The sequence below is a fragment of the Ranitomeya variabilis genome, chromosome 3, assembly GCF_051348905.1.
Source record: "Ranitomeya variabilis isolate aRanVar5 chromosome 3, aRanVar5.hap1, whole genome shotgun sequence".
NCBI lineage: Eukaryota > Metazoa > Chordata > Amphibia > Anura > Dendrobatidae > Ranitomeya > Ranitomeya variabilis.
This window is the reverse complement of record NC_135234.1, coordinates 135,668,483-135,685,616: the sequence shown is the minus strand read 5'-3', so window position 1 is coordinate 135,685,616 and position 17,134 is coordinate 135,668,483. Positions and strand designations below refer to the sequence as shown.

At 43.5% G+C, this 17,134-nt stretch overlaps 1 protein-coding gene across 2 annotated transcripts in view; it reads right to left on the bottom strand.

Moving 5' to 3' along the window:
* Positions 1–12,488, bottom strand: part of LOC143818011 (granulocyte-macrophage colony-stimulating factor receptor subunit alpha-like) — a 104,338-nt gene extending 91,850 nt beyond the window's left edge. Inside the window, exons 1-2 of one of the 2 annotated variants that reach the window (XM_077299462.1) lie at positions 12,400–12,486; positions 522–617 (exon numbers count right to left, since the gene is read on the bottom strand). The gene's annotated coding sequence lies outside the window, so the exon portion shown is untranslated. Of the gene's footprint in view, positions 1–521; positions 618–12,399 lie in introns of both variants that reach the window. The other variant, XM_077299460.1, reaches the window with a different exon arrangement.
* Between the last annotated feature and the right edge of the window lie 4,646 nt (positions 12,489–17,134).

Sequence of the window (17,134 nt, the reverse complement as noted above, 5' to 3'; positions counted from 1 at the left end):
AATGTGAAAAAAAATAAATAAATGGTTATTATCACATTTTTAAATGTGTCACATAGATCAATAAAATAATTACTTAGAAACATATTTGAAACATTTGAAATATTTTTCAATAGGGAATTCTTAGTGAACAGAGGGAGTTCTTTATCCAGGATCTGCATTTTTTGGTCAGCGTATAGGGTGTTTGCCATCCTTCTCCTTGGAGGACCTATCCTACCATGTATTACAGAGACAACCCACAAGTTTTAATAAGCACTGTACAATGTTTAAAGGGTTGGTCCGGAACCTAAAATGTCCTTTCTAAATACGTATGTTTACATTCTAACCACTTTTGTAATGAGATGTACTACACAATATCGTACATTTTTCCCTATCTATCTATTCCCTTAATGTGTTGTTTTTTATTTCACTTCCTGTGATGTTTCATTTGAAAGTAGTCTCAAATTGGATGACACAGGAGACTGGGGCTGCATTCACTTCCCTGGAACAAGATGTCATTAGGAATCAGTGTTGCAGTTACTTACTATAGTTTATTGTATTGCCACCCTTTGAAGACTTCCTGGATCTGAGGAAGATTTGAGCACAGCGCTGGAACTCTGCTTCTATCTCAGTTGCTGCTCCTAAGTGTGGAAAATACATTGTCAAGGGGTGGAGATGGAAGCAGTGACTAACACTAGCACAGCCCCCAGCTGATAACTCCTTTGAGGGCGGTGCTATAAAACTGTGAGAACAGTTAGAAGCAGTGTTAGAAGTTAGAAGCAGTGGCGGCCGTAATAGAAGCAGAGTGCTGGTGCTATGTCCATTAATCCAGAACATCTTCAGAGGACGGCAATGCAAGAAACTTTAGTAAGAAACTGCAGCACTGCCTCCAGATGGTATCCAGTTCTAGAAGGAGCGATGAGTGCTGCAAAGAAGTGAGTGCAGCTTCAGCCTCCTGTGATGTCCTGTTTGAGACTCCTCTCAAAGAAACATCACAGGAAGTGAAGTAAAAAAAAAGTGCATTTAAAGATTAAGAAGATACTGAGAAGTATAGGATATGTTATAATAAATCTCATTACAAAAGAGGTTAGGATGTAAACAGAGGTAGTTTAGGTAGCAGACCAACCCTTTAATTTGTCCTGCGGTGGCCCTGCAGGGTAATTGTGCTCACAATTTTTGCACATCTACATGTTTCTAGGGAATATATAAGTAACACAATATCCAATCATAAATGTCAAAATGAAAAATATACACTCACCGGCCACTTTATTAGGTACACCTGTCCAACTTCTTGTTAACACTTAATTTCTAATCAGCCAATCACATGGCGGCAACTCAGTGCATTTAGGCATGTAGACATGGTCAAGACAATCTCCTGCAGTTCAAACCGAGCATCAGTATGGGGAAGAAAGGTGATTTGAGTGCCTTTGAACGTGGCATGGTTGTTGGTGCCAGAAGGGCTGGTCTGAGTATTTCAGAAACTGCTGATCTACTGGGATTTTCACGCACAACCATCTCTAGGGTTTACAGAGAATGGTCCGAAAAAGAAAAAAAATCCAGTGAGCGGCAGTTCTGTGGGCGGAAATGCCTTGTTGATGCCAGAGGTCAGAGGAGAATGGACAGACTGGTTCGAGCTGATAGAAAGGCAACAGTGACTCAAATCGCCACCCGTTACAACCAAGGTAGGCCTAAGAGCATCTCTGAACGCACAGTGCGTCGAACTTTGAGGCAGATGGGCTACAGCAGCAGAAGACCACACCGGGTACCACTCCTTTCAGCTAAGAACAGGAAACTGAGGCTACAATTTGTACAAGCTCATCAAAATTGGACAGTAGAAGATTGGAAAAACGTTGCTTGGTCTGATGAGTCTCGATTTCTGCTGCGACATTCGGATGGTAGGGTCAGAATTTGGCGTAAACAACATGAAAGCATGGATCCATCCTGCCTTGTATGGAGCATCTTTGGGATGTGCAGCCGACAAATCTGCGGCAACTGTGTGATGCCATGTCAATATGGACCAAAATCTCTGAGGAATGCTTCCAGCACCTTGTTGAATCTATGCCACGAAGAATTGAGGCAGTTCTGAAGGCAAAAGGGGGTCCAACCCGTTACTAGCATGGTGTACCTAATAAAGTGGCCGGTGAGTGTATATACCTCTGTATTCCCTTTCCTCCCCGCATATTATTGGAGACATTTTATACTGGATAGGTACAGTAAGAACCCATAACAAGCTGTGGACACTGTGTTACAGTTATCAAGTAAGTCAGGCACTTGTAAATTCCACTTGTGTCACTGGTTGACACGGGACTGGAATTATTTTTGCCTGAACAGAATATGTTTCCAGAAAAGACAACTGTGGCTTGAATCCAAGGCGAGATTCTATGGAAATGGAGTTCAAATTGCTTCAAGGGAGCTGATAGAATAAAAATTGTGTCACTGGTTTACCGCAACAGAGAGCTGCCAGAAGACCATATTGTCCCCTCCAGGTTTCTGCTAGCAATGCAGGGGTTAATCTGTTCAGTTGAGAGTTCCTGGAGCTTTCCTCCTTTGATGGTCTCAGTTGTTTAGTGTTTCATACTGCTTGGTTCTGAAATTGGAGGTGTTGGTTGTTTGAGGAGGCACTTGAAGTGTTGTTCAGAAGACTGTTGCTTGTGAATTGTCTGTGTGCATATCCTCAACCTCTCCTACTTGGTTTTCCCTCCCTTTACTTCCTGATGTTCCACTCTGTTGTTTGTGAGGGCAAATTAGCATGATTGGTATTTTCATTTATCCCTGTATGTCTTTCCTTGTTAGTTCAGTTTGTGTATTATATGCTACAACTCCCCATTTCCCTGGGTGGGGAAGGGAATAGATAAGGGCTGATTTAGGAGCTCAGTAAGGCACATTTCCCCAGCATTTTCACTATCAGAAGTAATACAGGGAACAGGTATAGCTTGGGCACCCCTAGCTTTGGGAATAGGGAAGGAGCCTCTAACCCCGAGATATCCTTCAACAGTGTTGTGGCAAATTGATGACTACATTGATTTTTTTCTTAGTAAAATAGGTGCTTAAATAAAATGAGCTTAATAGAAAAATAATTATTGCAAATTGGAGATATGATTATTGCGATGCTCTTGTAGGTAAAGTCACAATCACAATATTTGGGACTTTAATATTTAAAACAGTCAGTTAATAAATATTTTTAGAATTCTTATTTATATGAAGTGAAATGGAGAGGGGAAGGAAAGGGGTAGCCCTGTGGCACATGGGCAGCATAACAAGGAGAGTGTCTCTGTATACCAATAGCATAACTGTTCCTGTATTGATCACCAGGACATTGTCCTAATGCAAATTTCTCTGGCATATTGGCTTCTTCAGACGTTATAGGAGGCTGGAAAGAAGCCAATACGCTGGCAAAAAGTGCGTCAGGACAGTGTCCTGGCGATCAATATAGAAAGAAACACAAAAATTGAGCTTGGTTTGAGTTGGTATACATGCAGCACATAAACACATGTTCACATTGACCACAAAACAAGCAAAAACCCTGCTGTAACTAAATAAGTAAAAAGCAAGTGCATTTAAATAACACAGAGTTCTTAATAATACTGTTTTTGATCAAAAATAGCATGAAAGCCATCCCATCATCCTCAAGGTGACTCTGATCGGGACGGTCCTACGCTGTCTAATATTAAAAACCTTACCATGTGTCGAAGTTGACTTCAGTGTGTGAATAAGGGCAGACAAAAGGACCGGGTCCCAATCTATGGACACCAGTCAGGGGAAGTGTTATGACCCCAGTGGACAGGGTCTCAGAGGAACGTGTAAGTCTGCAAGATACAAAAATCCAGCTCATAGGGCTGTGGTAACTGGGTTGACCAAATAGCTACTCCTAACGCCAACACTAGAAGTAGCCGGGGATCATGCCTACGGTGATCGCTAGATGACTCGCGCCAGCCGGAGAATCTAACTACCCCTAGGAGAAGAAAACAAAGACCTCTCTTGCCTCCAGAGAAAGGGACCCCAAAGCAAGATACAAGCCCCCCACAAATAATAACGGTGAGGTAAGAGGAAATGACAAACACAGAAATGAACCAGGTTCAGCAAAGAGAGGCCAGCTTACTAATAGCAGAATATAGCAAGATAACTTATCTGGTCAACAAAAACCCTATAAAAATCCACGCTGGAGATTCAAGAACCCCCGAACCGTCTAACGGTCCGGGGGGAGAACACCAGCCCCCTAGAGCTTCCAGCAAAGGTCAGGATACAGATAGGAACAAGCTGGACAAAAATACCAAACAAAACAAAAGCAAAAAGCAAAGAAGCAGACTTAGCTTGAAAAACAGGAACCAGGATCAGAGGACAAGAGCACAACAGATTAGCTCTGATTTCAACGATGCCAGGCATTGAACTGAAGGTCCAGGGAGCTTATATAGCAACGCCCCTGAACTAACGGCCCAGGTGAGGATATAGGAAAAGACAGACGCTCCAGAGTCAAATCACTAATGACCACTAGAGGGAGCAAAAAGCAAAATCACAACAGTACCCCCCCCTCAGTGAGGGGTCACCGAACCCTCACCATGACCACCAGGGCGATCAGGATGAGCGGCGTGAAAGGCACGAACTAAATCGGCCGCATGAACATCAGAGGCGACCACCCAGGAATTATCTTCCTGACTATAGCCCTTCCACTTGACCAGGTACTGAAGCCTCCGCCTGGAGAGACGAGAATCCAAGACCTTCTCCACCACGTACTCCAACTCGCCCTCAACCAACACCGGAGCAGGAGGCTCAGCAGAAGGAACCACAGGCACAACGTACCGCCGCAACAAGGACCTATGAAACACGTTGTGGATAGCAAACGACACAGGAAGATCCAGGCGAAAGGACACAGGATTAAGAATTTCCAGTATCTTGTAAGGACCAATAAAACGAGGTTTAAATTTGGGAGAGGAAACCTTCATAGGAACAAAGCAGGAAGAAAGCCACACCAAATCCCCAACACGTAGTCGGGGACCCACACCGCGGCGGCGGTTGGCAAAGCGCTGAGCCCTCTCCTGTGACAACTTCAAGTTGTCCACCACAAGATTCCAGATCCGCTGCAACCTATCCACCACAGAATCCACCCCAGGGCAGTCAGAAGGTTCCACATGACCCGAAGAAAAACGAGGGTGGAAACCAGAGTTGCAGAAAAACGGCGAAACCAAGGTGGCGGAACTAGCCCGATTATTATGGGCAAACTCAGCTAACGGCAAGAAGGTCACCCAATCGTCCTGATCAGCAGAGACAAAACACCTCAAATAAGCCTCCAAAGTCTGATTAGTTCGCTCCGTCTGTCCATTAGTCTGAGGATGGAAAGCAGACGAAAACGACAAGTCAATGCCCATCCTACTACAAAAGGATCGCCAGAATCTGGAAACGAACTGGGATCCTCTGTCTGACACAATATTCTCAGGGATGCCGTGCAAACGAACCACGTTCTGGAAAAACACAGGAACCAGATCGGAAGAGGAAGGCAGTTTAGGCAAAGGAACCAAATGGACCATCTTAGAGAAGCGATCACATATCACCCAGATAACAGACATGCCCTGAGACACCGGAAGATCAGAAATGAAATCCATGGAGATATGTGTCCAAGGTCTCTTAGGGACAGGCAAGGGCAAGAGCAACCCGCTGGCACGAGAACAGCAAGGCTTAGCTCGAGCACAAGTCCCACAGGACTGTACAAATGACCGCACATCCCTAGACAAGGAAGGCCACCAAAAGGATCTGGCCACCAGATCTCTGGTGCCAAAAATTCCTGGGTGACCTGCCAACACCGAGGAATGAACCTCGGAAATGACTCTGCTGGTCCACTTATCAGGCACAAACAGTCTGTCAGGTGGACAAGAATCAGGCCTATCAGCCTGAAATCTCTGCAACACACGTCGCAGATCTGGAGAAATAGCTGACAAGATAATACCATCCTTAAGAATACCAACAGGTTCAGCGACTCCAGGAGCATCAGGCACAAAGCTCCTGGAAAGAGCATCGGCCTTCACATTCTTTGAACCTGGTAAATACGAGACAACAAAGTCAAAACGGGAGAAAAACAATGACCAGCGGGCCTGTCTAGGATTCAGGCGTTTAGCAGACTCGAGATACATCAGATTTTTGTGATCAGTCAAGACCACCACACGATGCTTAGCACCCTCGAGCCAATGACGCCACTCCTCAAATGCCCATTTCATGTCCAACAACTCCCGATTGCCCACATCATAATTTTGCTCCGCAGGCGAAAACTTCCTAGAGAAAAAGGCGCAAGGTCTCATAACAGAGCAACCAGGGCCTCTCTGCGACAAAACGGCCCCTGCTCCAATCTCTGAAGCATCCACCTCAACTTGAAAGGGAAGCGAGACATCAGGCTGGCACAAAACAGGCGCCGAAGTAAACCGACGTTTCAACTCCTGGAAAGCCTCCATGGCAGCAGGAGCCCAATTAACCACATCGGAGCCCTTCTTGGTCATATCCGTCAAAGGTTTCACAATGCTAGAAAAGTTAGCGATAAAACGACGGTAGAAGTTAGCGAAACCCAAGAACTTCTGAAGACTCTTAACTGACGAGGGCTGAGTCCAATCAAGAATAGCTCGGACCTTGACTGTGTCCATCTCCACAGCAGAAGGGGAAAAAATGAACCCCAAAAAGGGAACCTTCTGTACACCAAAAAGACACTTTGAGCCCTTGACAAACAAAGAATTTTCACGCAAAATTTTAAAGACCATCCTGACCTGCTCCACATGCGAGTCCCAATTATCAGAAAAAACCAGAATATCATCCAGATAAACGATCAGAAATTTATCCAGATAGTTCCGGAAAATGTCATGCATAAAGGACTGAAAAACTGAAGGGGCATTAGAGAGCCCAAAAGGCATCACCAAGTACTCAAAATGACCTTCGGGCGTATTGAATGCGGTTTTCCATTCATCCCCTTGCTTAATGCGCACAAGGTTGTACGCACCACGAAGGTCTATCTTGGTAAACCACTTGGCACCTTTAATCCGGGCAAACAAGTTAGACAACAGCGGCAAAGGATACTGAAATTTGACAGTGATCTTATTTAAAAGCCGATAGTCAATACAAGGCCTCAAAGATCCGTCCTTTTTAGCCACAAAAAAGAATCCCGCACCAAGAGGGGAAGAAGACGGACGGATGTGTCCTTTCTCCAGAGACTCCTTGATATATGAACGCATAGCGGTATGTTCAGGTATCGACAGATTAAACAGTCTTCCCTTAGGAAATTTACTGCCTGGAATCAAATCTATTGCACAGTCACATTCCCTATGAGGAGGCAATGCACTGGACCTGGACTCGCTAAAGGCATCCTGATAATCAGACAAGTACTCCGGAACTTCCGAAGGCGTAGAAGAAGCAATAGACACAGGCAGGGAATCCTCATGAATACCACGACAGCCCCAACTAGACACTGACATAGCCTTCCAGTCAAGGACTGGATTATGGGTCTGTAACCATGGCAGCCCCAAAACAACCAAATCATGCATTTTATGTAGAACGAGAAAACGTATCACCTCGCGGTGTTCAGGAGTCATGCACATGGTAACCTGTGTCCAATACTGCGGCTTATTTTCTGCCAATGGCGTAGCATCAATACCCCTAAGAGGGATAGGATTTTCTAATGGTTCAAGAATAAAACCACAGCGCTTAGCAAATGAGAGATCCATAAGACTCAGGGCAGCACCTGAATCTACAAACGCCATGACAGGATAAGATGACAGTGAGCAAATCAAAGTTACAGACAGAATAAACTTAGGATGCAAATTACCAACGGTGACAGGACTAACAACCTTAGATATACGTTTAGAGCATGCTGAGATAACATGTGTAGAATCACCACAGTAGTAGCACAAGCCATTCCGGCGTCTATGAATTTTCCTCTCATTTCTAGTCAGGATTCTATCACATTGCATCAAATCAGGTGTCCGTTCAGACAACACCATGAGGGAATTTGCGGTTTTTCTATCACATTGCATCACATCAGGTGTCTGTTCAGACAACAACATGAGGGAATTTGCGGTTTTGCGCTCCCGCAACCGCCGGTCAATTTGAATAGCCAGGGACATGGTATCATTCAGACCTGTGGGAATGGGAAAACCCACCATAACATTCTTAATGGCCTCAGAAAGGCCATTTCTAAAATTAGCGGCCAGTGCACACTCGTTCCAATGTGTCAGCACGGACCATTTCCGAAATTTTTGGCAATACACCTCGTCCTGGCCCTGAGACATAGCCAGCAAGGCTTTCTCTACCTGAATCTCAAGATTGGGTTCCTCATAAAGTAAACCGAGCGCCAGAAAAAACGCATCAATATCAGCCAATGCCGGATCTCCTGGCGCCAACGAAAAAGCCCAATCCTGAGGGTCACCCCGTAAGAATGAAATAACAATTTTTACTTGTTGAGCAGAGTCTCCAGACGAACAAGGTTTCAGGGACAAAAATAATTTACAATTATTCCTGAAATTCCTAAACTGAAATCGGTCTCCTGAAAACAGTTCAGGAATCGGAATCTTGGGTTCAGACCTAGGATTTCTGGTAACATAATCTTGTATACCCTGCACACGAGCGGCAAGCTGGTCCACACTTGTAATCAAGGTCTGGACATTCATGTCTGCAGCAAGCTTAAGCCACTCTGAGGTAAAGGGGAAAAGAAAAAAAAAAAAATGAGAGAGGGAAAAAAACTCAAAATTTTCTTTCTTATAATCCCACTTCTGCAATGCATTAAACATTTAATACTGGCCTGGCATACTGTTATGACCCCAGTGGACAGGGTCTCAGAGGAACGTGTAAGTCTGCAAGATACAAAAATCCAGCTCATAGGGCTGTGGTAACTGGGTTGACCAAATAGCTACTCCTAAGGCCAACACTAGAAGTAGCCGGGGATCATGCCTACGGTGATCGCTAGATGACTCGCGCCAGCCGGAGAATCTAACTACCCCTAGGAGAAGAAAACAAAGACCTCTCTTGCCTCCAGAGAAAGGGACCCCAAAGCAAGATACAAGCCCCCCACAAATAATAACGGTGAGGTAAGAGGAAATGACAAACACAGAAATGAACCAGGTTCAGCAAAGAGAGGCCAGCTTACTAATAGCAGAATATAGCAAGATAACTTATCTGGTCAACAAAAACCCTATAAAAATCCACGCTGGAGATTCAAGAACCCCCGAACCGTCTAACGGTCCGGGGGGAGAACACCAGCCCCCTAGAGCTTCCAGCAAAGGTCAGGATACAGATAGGAACAAGCTGGACAAAAATACCAAACAAAACAAAAGCAAAAAGCAAAGAAGCAGACTTAGCTTGAAAAACAGGAACCAGGATCAGAGGACAAGAGCACAACAGATTAGCTCTGATTTCAACGATGCCAGGCATTGAACTGAAGGTCCAGGGAGCTTATATAGCAACGCCCCTGAACTAACGGCCCAGGTGAGGATATAGGAAAAGACAGACGCTCCAGAGTCAAATCACTAATGACCACTAGAGGGAGCAAAAAGCAAAATCACAACAGGGAAGCCTTTAAATGTAATTTCCAGCTCAGGAAAGGGAAGTCACACCCCAGCTTGCACAGAATGCAAAAATACAAAGAAAAAACACAAAAATTGAGCTTCGTTTGAGTTGGTATACGTGCAGCACATAAACGCATGTTCACATTGGCCATAAAAGATACAATATAGGAAGCAGCATGGGCAGCACAGTGACTCATAAGTTAGCACTGATGCTTTGCAGTTCAAGTAGTATATAGCACAGCCACATAGTACATAGCACAGCCACATAGTATATAGCAGCCACTTAGTATATAGCAGCCGCATAGTATATAGTAGCCACATAGCATAAAGCAGCCACATACTATATAGCACAGCCCACATAATATATAGCACAGCCCACGTAGTATATAACACAGCCCACGTAATATATAATATAAAGAGAGCATCATGCTGTGTAAAGGGGAGCTGTACTGGGGGAGACTCAGGACTTTATTAAATGTAAAGTGGGCACTTATTGTTATAGGGGAACTCAGGTTACTGTGGCTATCAAAGGGGCACGCAGGGCATTATTACTTTCTAGGGGCAAAATATGGGCACTGTTTTCTAGGGCACTTGCACCTGGCATTACTATATTGTAGAGAGTTGCTTTAGAATTTAGAGGGCACAGAGAACCACACAGCAGGTGCAGTAATAGGGACACATATGGCAGCAGCGGCTCAGTATTGGGATATCAGATGCAGTAACAGGATCACAAACGGCAGCAGTGGCTCAGTATTGGGGTATCAGGTGCAGTAATAGGGACACATACGGCAGCAGCGGCTCAGTATTGGGGTATCAGGTGCAGTAATAGGGACACATACGGCAGCAGTGGCTCAGTATTGGGGTATCAGGTGTACCAACAGGGACATACGGCAGCAGTGGCTCAGTATTGGGGTATCAGGTGTAGCAATAGGGACATACGGCAGCAGCGGCTCAGTATTGGGGTATCAGGGCAGTAATAGGGACACATACGGCAGCAGCGGCTCAGTATTGGGGTATCAGGTGCAGTAATAGGGACACATATGGCAGCAGCGGCTCAGTATTGGGGTATCAGGTGTAGCAATAGGGACATACGGCAGCAGCGGCTCAGTATTGGGGTATCAGGTGCAGTAATAGGGACACATACAGCAGCAGTGGCTCAGTATTGGGGTATCAGGTGTAGCAATAGGGACATACGGCAGCAGCGGCTCAGTATTGGGGTATCAGGTGCAGTATTAGGGACACATACGGCAGCAGTGGCTCAGTATTGGGGTATCAGGTGCAGTAATAGGGACACATACAGCAGCAGAGGCTCAGTATTGGGGTATCAGGGCAGTAATAGGGACTCATACGGCAGCAGCGGCTCAGTATTGGGGTATCAGGGCAGTAATAGGGACACATACGGCAGCAGCGGCTCAGTATTGGGGTATCAGGTGCAGTAATAGGGACACACAGCAGCAGAGGCTCAGTATTGGGGTATCAGGGCAGTAATAGGGACACATACGGCAGCAGCGGCTCAGTATTGGGGTATCAGGGCAGTAATAGGGACACATACGGCAGCAGAGGCTCAGTATTGGGGTATCAGGGCAGTAATAGGGACACATACGGCAGCAGCGGCTCAGTATTGGGGTATCAGGTGCAGTAATAGGGACACATACGGCAGCAGCAGCTCAGTATTGGGGTATCAGGGGCAGTAATAGGGACACATACGGCAGCAGCAGCTCAGTATTGGGGTATCAGGGGCAGTAATAGGGACACATACGGCAGCAGCGGCTCAGTATTGGGGAAACACGTACTGTACAATAGAACAAAATATAATGATCAGGGTGGGTGACAGATATTAATATCACACTTTAATCTCTATTACTGTCTATAATTGAAAGGAGCCGCTAGCGCCTTGGTGGTTCAAAATAGGGGTACATTTATAATCATGATTATGTCTGTGTAACAACTGTCCCAATAACTCTCCATAGGCCCTGAAAATTTGGTGAGGAGTTTCTGACAATTTTATGACTGTATTACCACCCTATAGGAGACTACAGTCATTTTCCCTATACTGGTCAAGGAGACTCAAACTGTCAAACTGATCGCCAGTTCCCAATTTCCCAAAAGTTCTTATTCTTTTCCCTCCTTTCTCCGTTTCCCTTTATATACGAATACATCTATTAGTGGTGTACACTTTTTTGTGAACTTTATATAATGAGTACTGACCATTTCTGGGAGACATGTTTCCATTATTATTATTTATTATTTTATTTAGTATGCTTTGCTTATATAGCGCTTTCAAATTCTGCACTGCTTTACATACATTATCATCGCTCTCCCAAATGGGGCTCACTATCTAAATTCCCTATCAGTATGTCTTTGGAATGTAGGAGGAAACCGGAGAACCCGGAGGAAACCCACGCAAACATGGGGAGAACATACAAACTCCTAGTAGATGTTGTCCTTGGTGGGATTTTAATCTAGGACCCCAGTGCTACAAGGCTGCAGTGCTAACCACTGAGCCACCGTGCTGCTATATATATATGTATATATATATTTATATATATATATATATATATATATATATATATATATATATATATATATATATACATTAGATTTATACCAAACCTAAATGTGCATCCACACAAATCTATTTTTTTTATACCTTTCTTCAAATGGAATATTAATAAGGCAAATGCTAATGGCTTTTTTTATGCAGGTACTTCTGGAAGTTAACTACAGAGGCATTTACCAGCATAAAATTTATTCAGTTTGTGTTTCACTTCCTGCTTCCTCTGTTTATTACATTTTTTCTGCTTATTTTTGCTTGCTCATCTTTAACTCTAACCTTAACCAACCCTTTACTTTCTCTCCATTGCTTTGTCAGGTTTATTCAGTATTCACTTACCTCTGTATAACTGTTTCCAGATGTTTCTGTATAAAAGACAGGCAGCATCGTCAAGCAAATAAGACTTGTAAAAGTTCTCAGTGTGCTCTATCTGGCAAATACAGTTCCAGTAAGTGCTGCGATACTTATCTCCACAAGGGGAGGAGGTCTGGCAGACTCATGACAACTGCTTGCAATTTGCTGGCTTTTTTTTACAACTGTTCATATTTTATTTTACAACCTGCTATACTTATATATTACATGTACAGTGCTTTTATTTAGCTTTTTTTTAGATTGCAATGAAATATCTCATATTTGAGAACTAAATTATGTCTAGAGATTGTAAATAGTGCTCAGCATAAATGAGTACATCCCCCTTTTAAAAAGTAAGATTTTAATCAATATCTCACTGAATCCAAGAACAATTTCTGACTGAGTTTCATTGAACGTTTTTTAACACATAGCATGAAAGTAAAGTTAATAATATAAACTTTAATTACAAAAATTCAGGTAAATGTTTAAGTTTTACTTTTCAAAGAGGATGTACTCATTTGTACTGAGCAGTTCTTCAATATAAAAAGCGAAACTCATAAATTATATAGAGTCATTACATTAGATTCTCTCTGGGGATAAGGTCAGACGAGTTTGCAGGCCAATCAGGCACAGTGATACTGTTGTTTTTGAACCAGGTATTGGTACTTTTGGCAGTGTGGACAGGTGCCAAGTACTGCAGGAGAATGAAATTTCCATCTCCAAAAAGCTTGTCGGCAGAGGGAAGCTTGAAGTGCTCTAAAATTTCCTTGTAGACAACTGCTCTGACTTTGGTCTTGATAAAACACATTGGATCTACACCAGCAGATGACATGGCTCCCCATGGATACAGTGTCTCCAGTGTCTGCGCTGAAAAGGACTCAACAATGTGGGAGCAGCAGCTGGGAGATGATAAGCACTCGCAGAGCTGAAGATATGGGCATATAATGCAAAGAGGGGCTTAATATGGAAAGGGGCCAGTATAGGGATGCGGCAGAATAGCTGGGTCAGTATGGATATGCTGCAGTGTAATGGGCTAAAAATGGAGACGGGGCAGTATAGGGCAGTTTGATATGAAGATGGGGCAGCATGTGGGTGTTCTATATAGAGATGGTGCAGTATTAGTGAGGTTAATATGAAGATGGGGCAGTATAGGGTGGTTCTATATGGAGATGGAGCAGTATAGGGGATTCTGTATGGAGATGGGGCAGTACAGCGAGGGTCCCTATGTAGATTGGAAAGTGTAAGAGGTGTTCTGTATGGAGATTGGGCAGTATAGGGGTGATTCTGTATATAGATGGGGCAATATAGGAGTATTCTGTGTGGACATGCAACAGTATAGGGGGGTGTATGGGGAAGCATAGGGGGCTCTATATAGAAATGGGTCAGCGATGGGGTCTTTTTGGAAGATGGGACAGTATGGAAGGATTCTATGCAGATGCTCTGACAGAGGGGCAGTAAAGGGATCAGTATGGAGAAGGGATATTATTGGAAGGACAGTGTAAAGATGAGGTTCAGCATGGAGTGGGGGGGACAGTGTGAAGTGGGGGATCAATATGGAGTGGAGGCATAGTGAGGGGTCAGCATTGGGTGAAACACTGTATAGGTCATAGTTCAAAATGCAGTAAGGTGTTTGGGGTATAACTCATAAGAACAGTGGTTGTAGTTCATCAGAGCATACAGTATTGTGGTAGTCATATTAAAAAAAGGGGAATAGTATGATGGGAATAGATTATAGGAGGGGACATTATAAACTATGTAACATAAGAGAGACAATGTGGGGTCATTTTTTTGTGAAGGGAGCACAGTAAGAGGCAATTGTTTATTCCAGGGCACAGTGTAAGACTTGTTTAGGGCACAGCATGGGAGATCATATTTATTCAGGAACATTATAATATCACTTATTTTAAAGAGAAGAACCCTAATCAGAGAAGATGTCACCTATAAGTTACCAATAGGAAAGGGAGCAATAACATTGGCTAATTTCTGCCTTTAAACAACCGCCAATCTGCTATACGAAGCCAATCAGCAGTTATTTAAAGCACTACTGCAGCTTTTTTTACTTTAATACTGGAGTGGTGGTTTAAATCTAAGGTCACTGACCCTACTCTTATACAGTGGCGTACCTTTAATGGAGGCAGGCCACGTGACTGCGATGGGACCTCTGAGCCGGGGGAGGCCAGATGTCAGTGCCCACACCAGGCACCCCCTTCGCTCGTCAGCAGACACTTCCTCCCCCATCATTCTGCCTTGGCGTCTGACATAAAAATAAGTAAAAGCACTCCCACCTGAAGAAGACGGTGTTTTACCGTCGAAACGCGTTGTGGTAAACTACATATGTTGTCTGAGTTTCCTTCAGCGCTCCTGGGACTGATTTCTGTTTGACATTGGCGTCTGACATGTCAGAGCAGTGTGCGCAATGATGTAATTTCAGCGCGCCAGCTGTTCTGAGATGTGCGGCGCTGCACACCACATGTTCAGGACAGGATCATGGGGAGTGCATTATAGTGTATGGTGCAACATGGGGAGTGCATTATATTGTATGGTGGACCTTAGGGGGTGCATTAAATTGCATGGAGGACTATGGGGAGTGCATTATATTGCATGGAGGACCATGGGGAGTGCATTATATTGCATGGAGGACAATGTGTGGTGCATTATATTGTATGGAGGCCCATGGGGGTGCATTAAATTGCATGAAGAACCATGGAGAGTGCATTATATTGTATGGATGACCTTGGGGGATGCATCATATTGCTTGAAGGACCATGGGGAGTGCATTATATTGTATGGAGGACCATAGGGGTACATTATTTTGTATGGAGGACCATGGGGGATGCATTGTGTTGTATGGAGGACCATGGAGATTACATTATATTGTATGGAGGACTTTGGGGAGAGCATTATATTGTATGGAGGACCATGGGGAGTGCATTATATTGTATGGAGGACCATAGAGAGTACATTATATTGTATGGAGGACCATGGAGAGTGAGTGCATTATATTATATGGAGGATTATGGGGCCGAATGATACTATATGGAGGACTATATGGGGCTCATTATACTATATTGAAGACTATGTAGGGCCATTATATTATTTGAAGGGCTATGTAGGGGCCATTATACTGTGTGCAAGCAATTATATAGTATGAAGGTTTGTGTGGGGTCCATCATGCTGTGTGTGTCTAGTGAGGGCCATTATATAGTGTGGAGAGGTGTTGGGACCCATTATACTGCATGGATTGCTTGGGGGGGTTACAGTTGGGGGATCATACTGTGTTGGGGTCACTACACTTTGCCTTGGGAGTTGAGGTGGGGTACAGTAGGGTAATTATACTGTACATGTGGAGGAATTCACCATGGGGGTATCATAATGTGTTTGGGGGGCACTTTTGTTGCCATCACACTTTATGGGGGAAATGAAAGAGAAAACTAGGACTGCAGCAGTAGGAAAATTACTATGTCAAGGCTGGAAAATTGTGAGATACTCTCTTCTGTGGCCCCAGCAATTATTTATTTATTTATTTAGTTGGGCGGACAATTAGAACTTCTGCTATGGAGCCCAATGACTTCTATGTACGCCCCCTGCCCTTATATTTTTCCTCTGCCAACTTCCCCTTCTATCGCTGTCGCTCCAGTAGTTTGTTGCTATAGTGTTTCTTGGAGTGAGCAAGAAGTCAGAACTCAATACAAGTCTATGAGAATCTTGTTCTGGCTCTCATAGACTTTCATGGAGAGCTTCTGACAAAGCTCCTGACTTCCGGCCAGTCAGAAGTTGTGGGCACAAGATGACACTTAGGGACCGGAGCGATGCTGAAAAAAAGTAAAGATGCCGGAAGTTGAGTATAAGACTGGAGGACGTGACCTTACAACAAAAGCATCAGTCCAGTGCTGAAAAAAAAAACTAAACCAAAATGGAGTGGTGCATTGTTCTCTGCAGCACATGTTTACACAGGATGATGTGCTTCCGAGAATTATGATATTTAACCCCTTAGTGACAGAGCCAATTTGGTACTTAATGACCAGGCCAATTTTTACAATTCTGACCACTGTCATTTTGTGAGGTTATAACTCTGGAACGCTTCAACGGATCCTGCTGATTCTGAGAGTGTTTTTTCGTGACATATTGAACTTCATGTTAGTGGTAACATTTCTTCGATATTACTTGCGATTATTTATGAAAAAACAGAAATATGGTAAATTTTTTTAAAATTTTGCAATTTTCAAAACTTTGTATTTTTATGCCCTTAAATCAGAGAGATATGTCACAAAAAATAGTTAATAAATAACATTTTCCACATGTCTACTTTACATCAGCACAATTTTGGAAACAAATTTTTTTTGTTAGGGAGTTATAAGGGTTAAAATTGACCAGCAATTTCTCATTTTTACAACATCATTTTTTTTAGGGACCACATCACATTTGAAGTCATTTTGGTCATTTTGAGAGGTCTATATGATAGAAAATAACCAAGTGTGACACCATTCTAAAAACTGCACCCCTCAAGGTGCTCAAAACCACATTCAAGAAGTTTATTAACCCTTTACGTGCTTCACAGGAACTGAAACAATGTGGAAGGCAAAAATGAACATTTAACTTTTTTTTGCAAACATTTTACTTCAGAACCATTTTTTTTATTTTCGCAAGTGTAAAAACAGAAATTTAACCATAAATGTTGTTGTGCAATTTCTCCTGAATACGCTGATTCCCCGTATTTGGGGGT